At 35.7% G+C, this 17,119-nt stretch overlaps 1 protein-coding gene and 1 long non-coding RNA gene across 4 annotated transcripts in view; one reads left to right on the top strand and one right to left on the bottom strand.

The window, feature by feature from the left end:
- Positions 1 to 17,119, bottom strand: part of LOC132915408 (tyrosine-protein kinase Btk) — a 358,897-nt gene that overhangs the window by 298,847 nt on the left and 42,931 nt on the right. The gene's annotated exons all lie outside the window — the stretch shown is intronic.
- LOC132915430 (uncharacterized) lies at positions 2,911 to 3,380 on the top strand. The gene is made up of 2 exons (XR_009659864.1): positions 2,911 to 2,943; positions 3,259 to 3,380. It is a non-coding gene; the product is annotated as an uncharacterized LOC132915430 (long non-coding RNA).

The raw sequence follows: 17,119 nt of genomic DNA, 5'->3' as shown, positions 1-17,119 counted from the left end.
TGTAAGTGCCCAAGAAATACTTTCGACGTTCAATAAAAAAGTTTATTTAACAAAAACAATCAACGGTCAACAGTCAACAGACAACGGTCAACAGTCAACAGTCAACAGTCTACAGTCTACAGTCAGCGGACAACAGTTAGCAGTCAACAGTCTACGGTCTACAGTCAGCGGACAACAGTTAGCAGTCAACAGTCTACGGTCTACAGTCTACGGTCTACAGTCTACAGTCTACAGTCAGCGGTCAACAGTCAACGATCAACAGTCAACAGTCTACAGTCTACAGTCAGCGGTCAACAGTCAACGATCAACAGTCAACAATCAGCGGTCAACAGTCTACGGTCTACAGTCAACAGTCAACAGACAGCGGTCAACAGTCAGCAGTCAACAGTCGACATTCAAATTCAGACGTCTGAATGAATCTTTTGTTCGAAACCAAACGGATTCTTTTCTTTGTTGTCGCGTATGCATTCTTCCGAATTTTCGGTGAAAGTATCATAAGGACATTGGGCATGTCGCCTTACGCTTAGATGGCATAGCGCTTTGTGTCGCGAAGCCGTCGGAAAGTCCCGTCGTCGAGTGTTGTCACAGATCTTCTGACCGTTAAGGAGAATATCTTAAATTTCAGCAAAATATATATCGTTGTTAACACACGTGATTTCTTGTTTCCATTTAATACTCAATTTTTCTCCCGAAATATCGCGAATCGTTTTATTTATGGAAACAGATAACAAAGGCGAACAGGATATAAAAATTTGGAGATTAACTGGAGAGATCGTGGATCCGATTGGCAATGAGCATTAAATGAACGCATACTGCTAGAAATCTATAGTTCGATTTCCATTTTTAACAAAACAACAGTCGAGAGTTTTCAATTTTTCAAATTATTCCTTCGAACGAAAAATGAAAATACACGCCATGGTTCTGTCAGAGGAAAAGGGAAACAGAATTCAGTTCGAATCGATGATCATTAGCCTCTAACGAGAGGCGACAAAAAAACAAAACAATATCGAAACGCCATTGGTTCACGAGACAGCGTTTGATTTATTCAAGGCGAGCTTCCACGTCGTGTTGTATTTATTTGGCAAATTATCTATCGCGTGTCTTCCCCTATTGTACCTAACGGAATATCACCGATGAATTTGATAAAAATCATGCTTGCGTTGTTTTATCTACAAATCTGATCAGCACACACTCCCCACTCCTCCCTTTCGACCACATCGACAAACAACAGCGCCACCAAAGTACCTAGCAACTTCCCATTCGCGGAACTACGTCCCTGGCGAAACTTTCCCTCGCTAGAGAGAGAAAAAAAAAGGATGGACAGAAAAATTTTTCCTCGTTGTCTCACCGTGAAGCTTTCTCACATTTTGTTAGGGTCGCCAGCGGGAGACACCGCGAACTACAGAAATGCATTCGAGAAGTACGGAGGCGAGCAACGTGACGATAAATAACAGGAATTGGTTCCAGTACGAAAATTGTTCCTTTAGACTCTGAAAATTCCTTCTTATACTTTTGGACTATACTTGGACTCATACTTTTTGTAAGATAGCCATTCTAAGAGTTAGAAAAAATTGTACTACAATTGGGATTTGTAGTATCTTAAAAATTGGCAATAGTATGAACACGAGTGTAAATACTGGACTGAAAATTATAGCGTTATAAGGTTATGGTTACAGTGGACGCTTATTCGCTCAGAAACATCTGAGGACAGTAAACACATACAGGGGTGTTGGACAGAATTCTTATATGTATATGTGTATGTATGTATGTGTTTGTATAATACGTATATGATATATAAGAGGTATTTCCAACCTTTGTATATAAATATATTTCATAAAAAGTATTATAAAAATAAAAAAGGGAAATTTCTGTGTACATGGAATATTTGATTACATTTGATATTAAATTTATGAGAATGTATTCGAGATTTTGAGAATTTCAATTTAATTATATATTTCAATGCTTGCAAGTATGTTCCTCGGAACCTAATCAAATGTAACCCGGATGTTCCGAGTTTTGCGTAAATGTTGCCAGTTGTAGAGTGGTTGTATCGTGTTCGAAGACAAGAAAATCCACAGACGAATCTCGTCCGGGGAAAATAAGAGGTCAAGAGGAACGATAGAGCGTGTAACAAGGGGGCCTAAGAATTAATTAATCCAAGTAGCTCGTTAAAATGCGATCCGCAGGAAGAAATCGTAATAATTCCGAGGATTACAATTAGTTCCCTTGACCTTGTTTCAGATGGGCGAGCAAGTTGTTGCGTGGAAAGCAGCGAATATTAAAATCGAACGTTACCACGGTGAATGGGGTTTTGTATTATCGTAGTAGGAAAATCTCATTTTTAGAAATTAAACTGGCGAAACTAATTATTCAGATTGATACAGAATATGCTGCAAACGTGTTATTTATAATTAAATAATTGTCTGGAAATGATGCATCCAGTAAATCCAATGCATCAATTAAATCCTCTACTAAAGTAGATAATTGTCATTGTAATAATTTTTACTTTATTTTTATAAGATAAAAATCAGAATAATGATACGTATTTCACATTTTGTTGAAGTTGACTGATAGAGGAACGGGTGGATGAATTTGTAATAGAAAAATATATTGAAACAAGTATAAGTGCAGATATAGTGTATGAGGTCAAAATTAAATAAATTGTTATCATTATTTATTAATTTAATGTATGATATTGTTGAAGTTGACTGATAAAGGAATGAATGGATGAGTTTGTAATAAACAAAATTATTAAAACATAAGTATAGGTGTAAGTATAAGAACACGTATAGTATGTGAGGTCAACATCAAATAAATTGTTATCATTATTTATTAATTTAATGTATGATATTGTTGAGGTTGACTGATAAAGGAATAAATAGATGAATTTGTAATAAAAGAATTTACTAAAATATAAGTATAGGTATAAGTATAAGTACAGGTGTAGTATGAGGTCAAAATTAAATAAATTGTTATCATTATTTACCAATTTAATGTATGATATTGTTGAGGTTGACTGATAAAGAAATGAATGGATGAATTTGTAATAAAAAAAGTTATTAAAATATAAGAACAGGTATAGTATGTGAGGTCAAAATCAAATAAATTGTTATCATTATTTATTAATTTAATGTATAATATCGTTGAGGTTGACTGATAAAAAAAGTTATTAAAATATAAGTACAGGTATAGTATGTGAGGTCAAAATTAAATAAATTGTTATCATTATTTATTAATTTAATGTATAATATTGTTGAGGTTGACTGATAGAGGAACGGGTGGATGAATTTGTAATAGAAAAATATATTGAAACAAGTATAAGTGCAGATATAGTATGTGAGGTCAAAATCAAATAAACTGTTATCATTATTTATTAATTTAATGTATACAAAATTGTCATACAAATTTGTGATATATATTTCAAAAATTTATTTAACTGTAAAACTAAAGGGATACATGGAAGAATTGAAATATGTGACGAAATTCAAATTCTCAAAATTCAGACCTATACCACTATAATTTTCAATCTTAACCTTAAGAACCAATTACTTGAAAACCCTGAAGACTAAAGAAAAACGTCCCTCTAACTTGTGTCATACTGCACACTCATACTGCAAATTTTGTATTCTATGTAAAACAATCGAATTTCGAGCAATTCAACTAAAACAAAGGAAAAAATACGAATGTCGAAGAACAAGTAGAATGTGCACGCAACGCTATAAAAGCACTGACCCATGAACATCTTACAGAGACCGGAAAAACGTTTCTCATCCGCCCTCGAGAGCACGAAACAAGTGGTCGCTCCTCGGAACACGTGAAAGGCTATTCACGGGCTTTTTGCATGCGGCAACGATCGTCTTCCAGAGAATGCAACGTCTCAAACGCACGAGCTCGCGTAAATCGACGTCTCGTATGAAATTGATGTTGCTGGGGTAAAACAAGCATTCTCATGGATATGATTTACGTAGGTCATTTCGATAATTGAAACTCCTCAAGCGAACTTCCTTTACCTTGAAAATCATTATGAACACGTAAAATCGTGAGAAGTCTGGTAAAAATAATTCTTATCCTTTTACCATGAATATTTGAATAGACGTTATTATAACGCGTTGACTGCCGCGCGTGTTTTCAATGAAATCTTCATTAGGCCACGAGTGCCGCTGTACCAAGCGTTACTCTGCTAGATACTTGCACCGATATTTTAGATAACTTAAAATCTCTGCCCTAATTCGTTACAATGTCGAGAAGAAAAATGGAAAACTTATTTCTTAATGAGTCAAATAGCAGTGAAAAAGAAAGCTTTTACGAGGTTAAACACAAATTCGGATAGTAGCGATGAGGAAGAAATCAAATTTCCTAGAAATGGAAATATAAATAGAATTACATCGTCTGATTCTGATTCGAATATTAATAAGTGCGATCGTAGTGATACTGAATGTAATGAAGATACTGACCAGATAGTACAAGAATTGGTCATTGAGGAAGAAAGAAGAACTGACGATACCGAGGAAAGTACAATTCAATTTGGTGAATGGTATGAATTTAATGGTCGGCAGAAGTCATTTTCTTTTCCCGAGACAGACGGCCTCACTAGGCAATTACCTGGCGATGTCAATCCATATGATGTGTTTCAGCTGTTCGTCGATGACGAAATAATAAGCTACTTGTATCAGAAAATTGGAACAAAGAAGGATGTAAATATTAGAAGATTTAGAGAATTATTAGCTGCAAAATTACTAGGGTTGTCTGAAAATACAAAAAATCCTTGTCTTCAACGGAGTCAACATAATATCGCCGTTCGGAAAAATGATTCCGGAAGAAGCATTAGACGCGCATGCAAACTACGTTATGCGGATAAAAGACGTCGAACGGACCGATCAAAAACACAGGAGAATTTAAAGAAAACAACAACTTATTGTCCAAATTGTCCCGACCAAACTTTGCTTTGTATAGAATGCTTCAAAGTATTACACTCCAAATAATTTTCTTAATAAACCATTTTCGTATTACTTTTATAACAATTCAATAGTTTTATTACTTCCTGTGAAATATCTTTTCAAATACCTACGACGATCCTTCGCAAGTAGTCGTATAAGAGTCACCCGAATACGAGTGACGCGGCCCTACCAGAAACTTTGGAATCACTTAAATATGGACGACGTGGCAGTCAACGTGATAATACATGCAATTGTTCATCTAAGCATTTCAACATTTGCAGAAACTTTTTATCACAAAAACTGATAGAGAAATATAGAAGCTGATGAACTTTAGGTAAATCCACTTTTTATAAAAGCCTCAATTTCATTCACTCAATGTTCAATTATTCGCAATAAATGTGAATTCTATAAGTATTTCTATAACTATTTTTATTTCTATATTCTATAACTATTTCTATAAGTTGATTAAGTCAAATAAATGAAATACAAGATAAATTTGTAAAAATGATAAGTGCAACGTCTTCGTTTTTCCTTGCTTCTCAATTTTATGGATTTGATCAGTGTGACTTGTTATCGTGAGCTATTTAAGTAGACGTATTACGCTTGTTACGTGAAACATTTGAGGTAATAGTGCGTTAAATAATCACTCGGTGTTTAGGTCAACAATATATTTATTAACAAGTGTCTTCTTTTGATCGCGTCGCGTATCGCTCTCGGTTTCGCTAGTCAATTTCACTGCGCAGTTACAACTCGACTTTATCGCTTTCTAGTTCGAACGTAACTGTCGATCGGATTCGATTCTCTTCTGTTTGTCACCCCTCAATATCCCCACTATTCGCGCGTTTGTTAGGCGTCTTCCACCGTTGCCACGCACGCCTTCTCGAACATTCGGAAGAAGGACCGTTGAGATATTGATGGCTCATTAGGCACTTCGCTTCGGCGATATACATTGTTGCCGAGTGCGACCACACATTTAAACATTTTATTAGTACCGCAAAGAGACCCAACTATCGTGGCTATTGTCGTGAAAGCTTTTTAATCCAAATATTTTCACTGACCTTTGTACGTACAAATAATATTATAATTTTGTATGCTTCCGTTATACGTTGACGAAAATCAGGGAAATCATTTTTACTGAATTCTTCTATGCTAATTAACCATGGATTTCTTCTCTAAGGAGATCCACGAAAAGCTAGCACAAATGGAAGCAGATTTTGTTACGGTAACTCGTATTCATTAAATACTCGCACAACTGCTAAGCAGCTTAAGCTTCAACGTATATTTTTAACCTGAGAAAGAAAAATTGAACTTGCGAGAAACATCGATTCGCTGGCCAAAGGTATTTCCAACGATGGAAATCAGCTTAACATTCAATAGCTTAACAAAGTAGCGTAATCTGGTCTGAGCATCGAATAAACCAATTGTGTAAACCACTGCCAATTTTTCGCCTGTATGAATCTTGCGAAACGTGGAAAGCAAATCGAAATCGACGAAAACTTTTCTAACGATAATAAAACTAATTTAACCACGGATCATTCGATACGTGCGCCACGAACAATCGCTCCGACTGTAGAGAAAGTCCCGATATTTTCCACTAAATCTGGATGAGAAAAAAATAGAGCGCTGAGTTTTACATTGTTACATCGGCTTCATCGAAAGAGAAAAGAACGATGACACCAGAGTGAGCCAAGGGATAATGTTCGTAGTTGATTCGACATGTGGAAGAAGAAAGATGAGAAAAAAGATTGATGGGTCGATCGTTTTTCAAAATGCCATCAACATAGATGTGTGTGTGATTTCGTGACGTTAATGTGCTCTGACAATTAACACGCAGGACTTATTGTTTAACAAAACGTCGATAATGATCCATTCACACATGCTTCGCCATCCAATCGTCTTTAATACTCGATGGCTGTTATATCGGCAAATGATCGAATTGAAAGCAAATTATGCGCGAGCGTATTCCACGCGTAATGAACTTCCACATGAATACTTTCGAAAGCAACGACGCATAGTGGGGAATCAACAGATATTGGATTGGCAACTAAGTGGTTCTGGATTTTGTCAACAGATGGTATTGACAAAATCTGCAATCACTTAGTTGCCAACCCAATAGTAATGTAGTGTTTAAATTTATCAAAGTATTTGATAATTTAATTAAAATGCAAATGAAGAAACAATTGGACGATCTTTAATTTACTTAATCTTTAAAATATTTTAATAGTGAGTACTCATACATTTGAATTATAATTTAGTAGAAATAATTGTCAAAGAACAGGAAGAAGGTGGTAACTATTGCAATCTTATTGGGTTGTTCTTATTGGATGCTCAAATTAATCGAGGTATTTGATAATTTAATTAAAATGCAAATGAAGAAACAATTGAACGATCTTTAATTTACTTAATATTTAAAATAGTTCAATATTGAGTACTCATACTTTTGAGTTATAATTTAGTAGAAATAATTGTCAAAGAATAGAAAGAAGGTGATAGCTATTGCAATCTTATTGGGTTGTTCTTATTGGGTGTATAAATTTATCAAAATATTTGATAATTTAATTAAAACGCAAATGAAGAAACAATTGGACGATCTTTAATTTACTTAATCTTTAAAATATTTTAATAGTGAGTACTGATATGAAACTTTTTAGCAATAGTTTATTAGAAATAATTGCTAAGAATAGAAAAAAGCTGGTGGCTATTGTAATCTTATTGGGTTGGCAACTAGGTGGTTGCGGATTTTGCCAATAGATGGTATTGACAAAATCCGCAATCACTTAGTTGCCAATCCAATATAATGTAATAACAATTGAAGGGACTTTTGCAGAGTCTAATGTATTTTTAACAGAAATTTTAAATTACCTCAAATTACTTTCATAATCTTCTTCAACACTCTTATTCTTCCACAAAGTATATTCTTATTTATGAACTGTTTATTTAACCTTGGAGTATTCATTTCGTTGATAACAATACAAAAACTGGATTTTATAGACTTCAGAATTTTCTTTTGTGTCACGACTAAATCTCAAATTCATCATTTTGGCAAAATGAATGTATTGGGTTGACAACTAAGTGATCTTATCATTAGTTGGTCATTATAAAATCCGCAATCACTTAGTTGCCAACCCCATAGACTCTCAACGAGTCAAAAACACGATTATTCAAATTTATTTCTTTCCTACGTGCAATTTATTATTTATTATCAATTTATTATTTATTATCATGAAGAATTGAGAATTCTGGTGTTAAACCAAAACCATTGTTACAAGGAAGATACGTGTCTACGTACGAATATTTCGCTGGAAGTTACGTTCCAAGTTCACCAACACGAAGCCCTACACAACCTGACACAGGTGTCTAACTTCCGTCCGTCAAATGCAGACCGGAAATCGCGTGTTTACGAGGAATGCGGCCTAGACACGATTAATCTTTATTAACATGGACCTCGTGCAGCGGAAATTCTCTCCAACGACTGCATGCATATGCATTCGTTTGCAAAAAGACAAAGAGAAAGAAGGGGAGACAGAAGAGGAAAAGACAGAGAGAGAGGAGAGAAAAAAGAGGGAATTGCAGTAGTTTAAAGGCGTCGATCGATATCAAAGCCCGGAGCAATTTGTCGGCGGAGACAATATCGATGAGGAACTATTGTACACGACAGCCCCGGAGCCTACGAAAGTGCAAAGTAGTCTAGTTCTGCTTATTCGTCTTTTATCCTGCCCTCCCTCTCTAATTATCCTCGTTTCCGTCTACCTCTGACTTTTTTTTTCTCTCTCCCTCTTTTTCTCTCTAGTTCGCTCTTTTTTTTCTTTCTCTTTCGTTCCTCAACCTCCATTCGCTGTCTGGCGGAACGACGGCCGAAATTTCAACGGAAATCTCGTAATTAATCGCCTCATTAGCATGTACGAGTCAGCGAATTTGATTCATGTACTTTTTATCGTATAACGTACGTGTTATGGAAAATGTACCTTCCTGTTAAATAAAACGATCAAATCTTATATTTCTCGCCTCATTGATATTTTACATTTTTCTTTTCTCCACTGTTTGAGAAAAATATTTTCAAACGTGTTTGAAGATTTCTACTGGTTTTTCTAGAGTGAGAAGGCTCAGCGATTCTATTTGGAAAAAAGCTTCGAGTGCATCTTACCGACTGCATCGTTGCGCTCGAGACAAAATCAGATGGCTGTAAGTTGTAAGTTAGATCTTCTTAATGCATGCAGCTTCTTCCTGTAGATTTTATCTCTACGTGTTAAGTAATGGTCGACTTGGTTTCCTGGTGAAATTCATGTTTTTAAATACCGAGAAAGGTATGTTTAAACGATAAGGTAAATGTAACGTTATCATCTTTTTAGCTTCTTTCACTGAAAATTAATGTTGCAATATTTCTCAACATTTTATAATATGTCGTGTTACGCCACGAGGCTTAGTATAGATCGTATTTCTAACCGTCGCTCGCGGTCCTACAGACGAATCGTCTTATCTGCCCGGCAAAAAATATACAATATATCGACGAGCGCATAGTTGTCGTCAAGCAGCGAATTCCAGAAACGTCGATTTCGATCCGTTATTTTATTCTCACAAAAAAGGTGGCCTACGTGATCATCGGCACGAGCGGTGGCGTGATCCGAGCGTAGTGGGGGGTAGTCTCCCCGAGAAGACACAGAATTGATCTAAGGGCAGTCAGTCTCATTTGAAGATTCAAACGACATACCGAAGAGTCCTGTTTTGCGGCCAAGTTTCAGGACAAAAATACAACACAAACAAGAATACACAAAAGCTCCGCCCCCCTGCGGCTTAAATCCAAAAAACAAAAATAAACACAAAAACCGTAAAACTATGACACATAATATAGCATGGCTACGTCGTACCGTCGCGTATCGGTACTTTTGTCTAACACACTTTACTCAAATTCATTGTTTATTGTGAATTTCAAAAATGTATAAAAAAAAACAAATCTTGGCAAAATAAACGGTTTAAAAAAAAAATTCAAACGACATACATCGAGAGGTCTGACGATTGAAAATAAAGTCGCTTAGTCTAATTCATTGAGAGATATCGTAAAGTCGGGTCGAATTTCTGTAACGCATTAACTGTATTCATCGCTAAATAATTTATGACGCTTTTATTATTATACAATTTATTGTTGAATATACACGCTATATTAACCTGTTAACACAGTGTTAAATTCATTGAACCACCTCTGTTATCCTAACCGAAACAGGGGAACGACAAATTCGCGGCGTCGATTATACGAATCGTAGCGAAAATTTACGCCTCTCGCTGACGCGTTTTCCTTGCGATCGCTTCTCTCCGCGAACGGCGTAACATGTCGTATAATTCATCACTGATGTTTTTTTACTTTAACCATAACTTTGGTACGCAGAAAAATAATTCTAAATATATCGTGAGACCTTTTCTGTTCAGAATTACAATACTCGACGTGTCTCAAAGTGTCGATTTTTTTTATTATAGCCGCACCAATATAATCGAATGACATATGAACCCGATAGTTAGATAGACCAGTCGCTAATACAACGTTTTCAAACATTCACAAACCCACAATTTTTTTCCATTAAAGAAGAAATCTTTAATGGAAAGAAAGGAAGCCAATCGAATGTATCCAGACAAATTGACAAATATATTGGCTCGTCCACACGACAGTAAGGAAGAAAGTCGAAGCGAAAAAACCTATGAAATGGCAAGGTGATATTGCATTCCTCTTTCTCGTTGGCCTTTTTTTAAAGGAGAGCCATTCGTCCAAGCGTTCAACTTCCACCAGGATATATCGCAAATCTTTACTTCAGTTTTATTATTTTTACTAATACGTCTGATTTCTACGCTTTACGAAACACACGATGCAGAAAATAGGAAACGAGGAAAGTTGTGGATGGTCAAACGAAATAACAAATTAAACACTGCCGTGATCAACGAAGAACTTGCACGTTAAAAATATTCCTGGATTTTCTACCCTTCAAAGAAATGGCCAATCAATGTTAAAAGCAAAAACGAGAGAAGATAGGAATATTCCTGTTGAAGTTCAGGTTGACTGATTGAAAAACGAGTGTATGAATTTGCAATAGAAAAGTATATTGAAATAATTAAAGGCATAAGTATAATATATAAGTTTATGCTGATTCAGATCCTTACTCTCTTAGTATTATTAGACAATGGAATGATGGGGAGCACGTTCATATATTTATAGCAAAAGAACATTATTTAAAAAGTTAACCTTATAGCTTTGGTTAAATGCTACAAGGAACATAAATAGAAATCTGTTTATTAGTCCCTCTGTTCCTAGAGCTTGCAACCCAAAACATAATGTATACTCAAGGGTACAATAATATGCACCTCTCCTTAGTTAGAATATTTCTGTGTAATAGCAGTCTCAAGGTCACGGATATACATAAATAAAGATGTAGAGTTTCCTTGAAGTAGTTACTTCAACAATTCCCATATGATATTGACATGAACGCTATTTAAAAAGTTAGAGAAGATTATTCTTTGTCGAGACATAAAAATAAGAAATTCTTTAAAAATTGATGTCACGACAGAAACGTTTTGAGGCAAACATACAGGGAGCATACATACTTTATACTGAAGATGAAAAACAGGCTCGCGAAAATCTACTCAAATATGAAAAGAAGAGCAGAAAGGGAGAGAGAAACGCAAAGGTAGGAATTTCTGTTTCTCCAAGTCGGATGAGACGAGTCACTGTCAGAAATTTTAGACAGCAAAGCGAATTTTAATGGCGAGATATCCGCATAAACCGAAAATTTGCGGTGGCCAAGCCCTCGAAGTTGATGCATCCCTGCGAAGGACGAAATAAGCTTCACGAATATGGAAAAAAAAAATGCCGGAGTCGATTTCCCGTGGCGTCCTCGTGAATAATAACGAGCTCTCCGTGCGACGAGATTCTTCGAAAACTCGTTAAAAGTTCAGCCATCCTGGTGACAAATCAATCAACTCGGGAATCCAGATACGCTGCCGATATCCTGCATCGATTCTTATGATTTCTGGCCCGGTTTTCGCCTATGAATCACTTTCCATCGACGAAAAACCGATACGTGGCTAAGTTTCTCGTTGGGTTTCGCGTCGATGGTCATATTTTCGTCAGGGAAATTGCACGAAATCGACGGGGCGAGGCTTGTGCAGCGAAGTTTCAAACTAAATCAAAGATGGACGACGGAATGAGAGACGCTTTGATGCGAATCCAAACGATATTTGATGTAAATTGGTGTAAACTGCACGAGAGAGATTCTTTGATCTTTGCAATTGTGAAACAATTAAGAGCTGGCATGCCGCGAGCAACTCGAGTAGTTTCTTGCGAGTCTCTGATGCAAAGTGAACTAGGCTTTCTTTGCTATTAGATTTAAGCCACATTTAGCCGACATTCCCCATTTCGAAATCACATTATCGCACAAGAATATTATAAACCGCATGCATTATATCTACGAAATATATTATACAAATGAGGTGATATTGGGTGTAGCGCGTTAAATAATCACTCGGTGTTTAGGTCCACAATATGTTTATTAACAAGCGTCTTCTTTTGATCGCGTCGCGTATCGCTCTCGATTTCGCTAGTCAATCTCGCTGCCCGGTTACGACTCAACTTTATCGCTTCTTAGTTCGAACCTAACTGACGATCGAATTCGATTCTCTTCTTTTTGTCACCCCTCAATATCCCCACTATCCATGCGTTTGTTAGACGTTCGCGACCGTTGCCACGCACGCCTTCTCGAACATTCGGGGGAAGGACCGTTGAGATATTGATGGCTCATTAGGCAATTCGCTTCGGCGAATATACATTGTTGCCGAGTGCCATCACACAAATATTGCCTATTTATGTCTGTGTTATGTAAAGATTGGACATTTTCTGATAATTTCAAGCTGCGAAATTGTCCACAGATACTAACGTGCATTAAACATAGAAAATTTCGTTTGAACGAACGTTACTATTAAGCTACTAAATGATTGCGGATTTTGTCGGTAGGTGGTATTGGCACATTCTTTTGTTTCGTCAACGTGTTTAAAGCAACTAAAGTATATTGTTTTCTTGTTGTTTGGACTTCCACCTTTAATTTAGTAAAAAATTATATCGGTTAGTTATTAATTTCGCTTTGATTCCAATTTAAAAATGGAAGAACAAGACGCGCGTTTCAGCCATATTTTATATTATTATTTCCGAAAAGGTAAGAACACATCGCAAGCACACAACAAGTTATGTGCCGTATATGGGAATGAAGCCTTGAAAGAAAGGCAGTGTCACAATTGGTTTGCCAAATTTCGTTCTGCTGATTTTTCACTGAAAACTCCTCAACGATCGGGTCGTCCAGTTGAAGTTGACGAGACCCGTATCAAGGACATTATCAATTCAGATCGTCATAGCACAACGCGTGAGATTTATTGCAGAGAAGCTCAATGTATCGTGTACATGCATTAAAAAAAAAATTAAAACAGCTTGGCTATGTCAAAAAGCTCGATTTATGGCTCCCTCATCAGCTTAAGTAAATTCATTTGACGCAACGCATTAGCATCTGCGATTCGCTTCTGAAACGCAACGAAATTGATCCATTTCTGAAACGACTGATTACTGGCGACGAAAAGTGGACAGTTTATAACGACGTTAATCGGAAAAGATCGTGGGTGATGCAAGATGAACTAGCCCAGACGACACCAAAAGCTGAGAATCACAAAAAAAGATTATGCTGTCAATTTGGTGGGATTATAAAGGAATTCTGTACTTTGAATTTTTACCAAGAAACCAAACGATTAATTCAAACGTGTACGTTCAACGACTCGCCAAACTGAGCGTTGCAGCTCAAGAAAAGCGACCAGAATTGTCGAATCGTAAGAGTGTTGTTTTCCAGCATGATAATGCAAAACCCCACACATCTTTGATCACTCGCCAAAAATTATTGGAACTAGGTTGGGATGTGTTGTCACATCCGTCATATTGCCCTGACCTTGTGCCTTCAGATTACCATTTATTTTGTTCCCTGCAACACTCCTTAAATGGTAAAATTTTTAATGACGCTGATGATATAAATTCACATTTAATTCAGAAGTTTTATGAACATGGAATTATGACACTGCCTGAAAGATGGCAAAATGTGATCGACAAAAACGGACAATACCTAATTGAATAAAGTTATATTTCTAAGCAAACCGACTTTTAAACCGACTTTTGTTTAGTATTAGATTTACAAGATTCTCGGCCATACGCAGAAACTAATGCAGGTATCTCTCCAATAATGTATATTGAATCTTCTTGCTGAAACAAACGCTTTTTATTTTAGATAGAAGTTGATGCAAGTTTTAAACGAAGAATGAACACTGAAAGTTTTTACTGACAATTTATCAATCGTTAAAGAAAATGAAGCTTTAATTCCTTAAAGAATATAAATATAAAAGATTTCAATCATTTTCGATCGCAACTTTTCTATCGTTAAAAGACTTCTCGAGTTCTGGCAAGGTACAAAAGAATCGTTAATGACACACTTCATTTCCCATTTCAATATTATACTAAAAATTTGAAAACTATTATAACTCCTGTTTGTTGAAACGTGAACGAAATTGAGATATGAAAATTTAAGAAACGCAGCATGGTTAACCACAGACAGTTCAAACAAAGAATAATCATTAACTTTAGAATAGTTTCACCGGTTTTACATCTTCTTATCTCAGCTAAACTAAGGAAAGTCACTTCTATGTACATTCTACAAAGAGAGAGTATCTTATTCTCAAGATTTGATTTCCTTGGGGATGTTACGTTAAGCAGACAGTTTTCAGTCGTTCCAACGAATATTACACAAAGGTGCCGTTTCCATTTTCGTTAAGGAAATCGTTTATTGGCTTAAAGAATAGCAGAATTCCGAGCTAAAGATAGTTAAATCGCAAGCCGATGAATGTGTAACGGTATCCGATGACGGAACTTTCCGACGGCTTCGCGACGCAAAGCGCTATGCCATCTAGGCGTAAGGCTGACATGCCCAATGTACCATCGATATCTCTACGGTTCTTCCACCGAATATTCGGAAGAATGCATACGCGGCAACCGTCGCGGACATATAACAAACGCGTGCATAGTGGAGATATCGAGGAGCAACAAAGAGAAGAATCCGTTTGGTTTTGAACAAAAGATTCATTCCGTTTCGAACAGCAAAATGCGAAGGGTCTAGCGTAACGGCGAAATGCGAAGGGTCTAGCGTAACGGCGAGGTGCGTAGGGTCTAGTGTAACGGCGAAGTGCGAAGGGTCTAACGTAACAGCGAAGCAAACACATTCGGGAAGCTTAATTGTTGTTCGTTGATTGTTGATCATTGACTGTTGACAGTCGATTGTTGACTGTTAATTGTTAAATAAACTTTTTGTTAAATACCGAGAATAGTCCTTGAGCACTTACAACCAACAGCACCTCAAATGGAGCATCGAGCGCCATGTATCATAAACAAATGCTGAGAACTTATCGTGCTTTGTATTATTTGTGCTTTGTAGTGTAATTTTAGCGGAAACTTTAAACGAAATCATCTTTAAAGGGGATAAAATATATCATTATTTTATATAAATCTTTTTTGTTGAAACGAATACTACAAAATGGTTTGAAGAATTAGAAAGGAATTGCCTTTATTTGGTTTGTTTGATATAAATTAAAAAGAGATAAGTTGGGTTGATTAATTGATATTCGCATTAACAAATTAATAAATGACAGACGAATTTTCAGGCGATCAATTTTCTGAGTCACTGTAAGTCTTCTGGAAAGCATGTGATGGGTCAAGTCAGGTGATATTCAACTTAATTAATTAGCATGCCTGACTAACGTTATTAATATTTTTTTATATGCAAGATAATAAAAGGGCCAAAATAATTTTCATATGGAACTAATTAACGACATTATTGGACTTCAAAATTACTTCTTTTTATAAAAGATAGGAAATACTATTTATATATCATATAATTTATATATTATAGATTGTGAGGTATAATGAATATTTTATTTCAAAAAATTAGTATGTATTGAATATTCTGCTGAATATTCCTTTGAGTACATACTCTGGAAGAAAAATATAATGATCGTTTTTGCTACGAGCCCTGCAATCTTCTCTCATCTATGGAAGAGTTTATATACTGTTCGTAACTCGATATTAAAGTAAAATAGGTTTCGTTGCGAGAATAAAAAATACGTGTCGCGTATTGGACACAGGTGTCATTATCATTGTTTTTTATTTTTTCAGCAAGTTATACGGGACTTTGTAGAGTATAGATCACTGCGACCAACTCGTTTCAACGCTGGTGCGCGATGCTATGAAAAAATAGAGGAGCGAGAAACTACCTGAAGCCCCAGAGCTCACAAAGGGAGCGTATGAAGTGGTGTGCATCGATTTTGATGAAACTCCATAGGCTAGTGAAGAAGTGAGAAATATTTGCTCACGTGCAGTCGTTTCTGAAACTTCACCATTTATTTCATCCAGAATATTTTAAGCCGTGATATTCTACTATCAAAGAAACTTTTTTTTATCATTGCTATCTTTCCAGAGTCTCGTTATACTATACTGAGAAGTATAATGTAAATCTGTCTAGTGCTATTTCTTATAAAATAATGTTCTGTATAGTTATTGCTATGTAAATTTCATTAGATATATTTCTTGAGATTGTGAAGACGTATCTGACAGAGAATAAAATTACAAACCTAATTAGATAATCAAAGAAAACGACAACCGTGATATTTTACTATCAAGGAAACTTTTTTTATCATTGCTATCTTTACAAAATCTCGTTATACTATACTGAGAAGTATAATGTAAGTCTGTCTACTGTTATTTCTTATAAAATAATGTTTTATATATTTATAATATAAATAAAATTACAAATCTAATTAGATAATAAAAAAACGACAACTTTCTTGCTTAGATATCTCATAAAATATTGGGTTGGCAACTAAGTGACTGTGGATTTTGTCAATACCACCAAATGAATACCAAACAAAATTTTATCATTAGGTGGTATTGACAAAATCTGCAATCATTTACTTTCCAACCCAATGCAATGATGTTGTGCTTCCTAAAAACTTTTTACGTTATATTTGCAAGATGATATCAGCATTGCCATGGCTGCAACACGAGTTGTAAAGATAGCTCGTTGCTGCAATTGCAGATCATATCACTTAGAAATGAAGCAATTTAGAAA

This window comes from Bombus pascuorum, chromosome 17 (genome assembly GCF_905332965.1).
Source record: "Bombus pascuorum chromosome 17, iyBomPasc1.1, whole genome shotgun sequence".
Lineage (NCBI taxonomy): Eukaryota > Metazoa > Arthropoda > Insecta > Hymenoptera > Apidae > Bombus > Bombus pascuorum.
The sequence above is the reverse complement of the archived record's forward strand: the minus strand, read 5'-3'. Positions and strand labels throughout refer to the sequence as shown.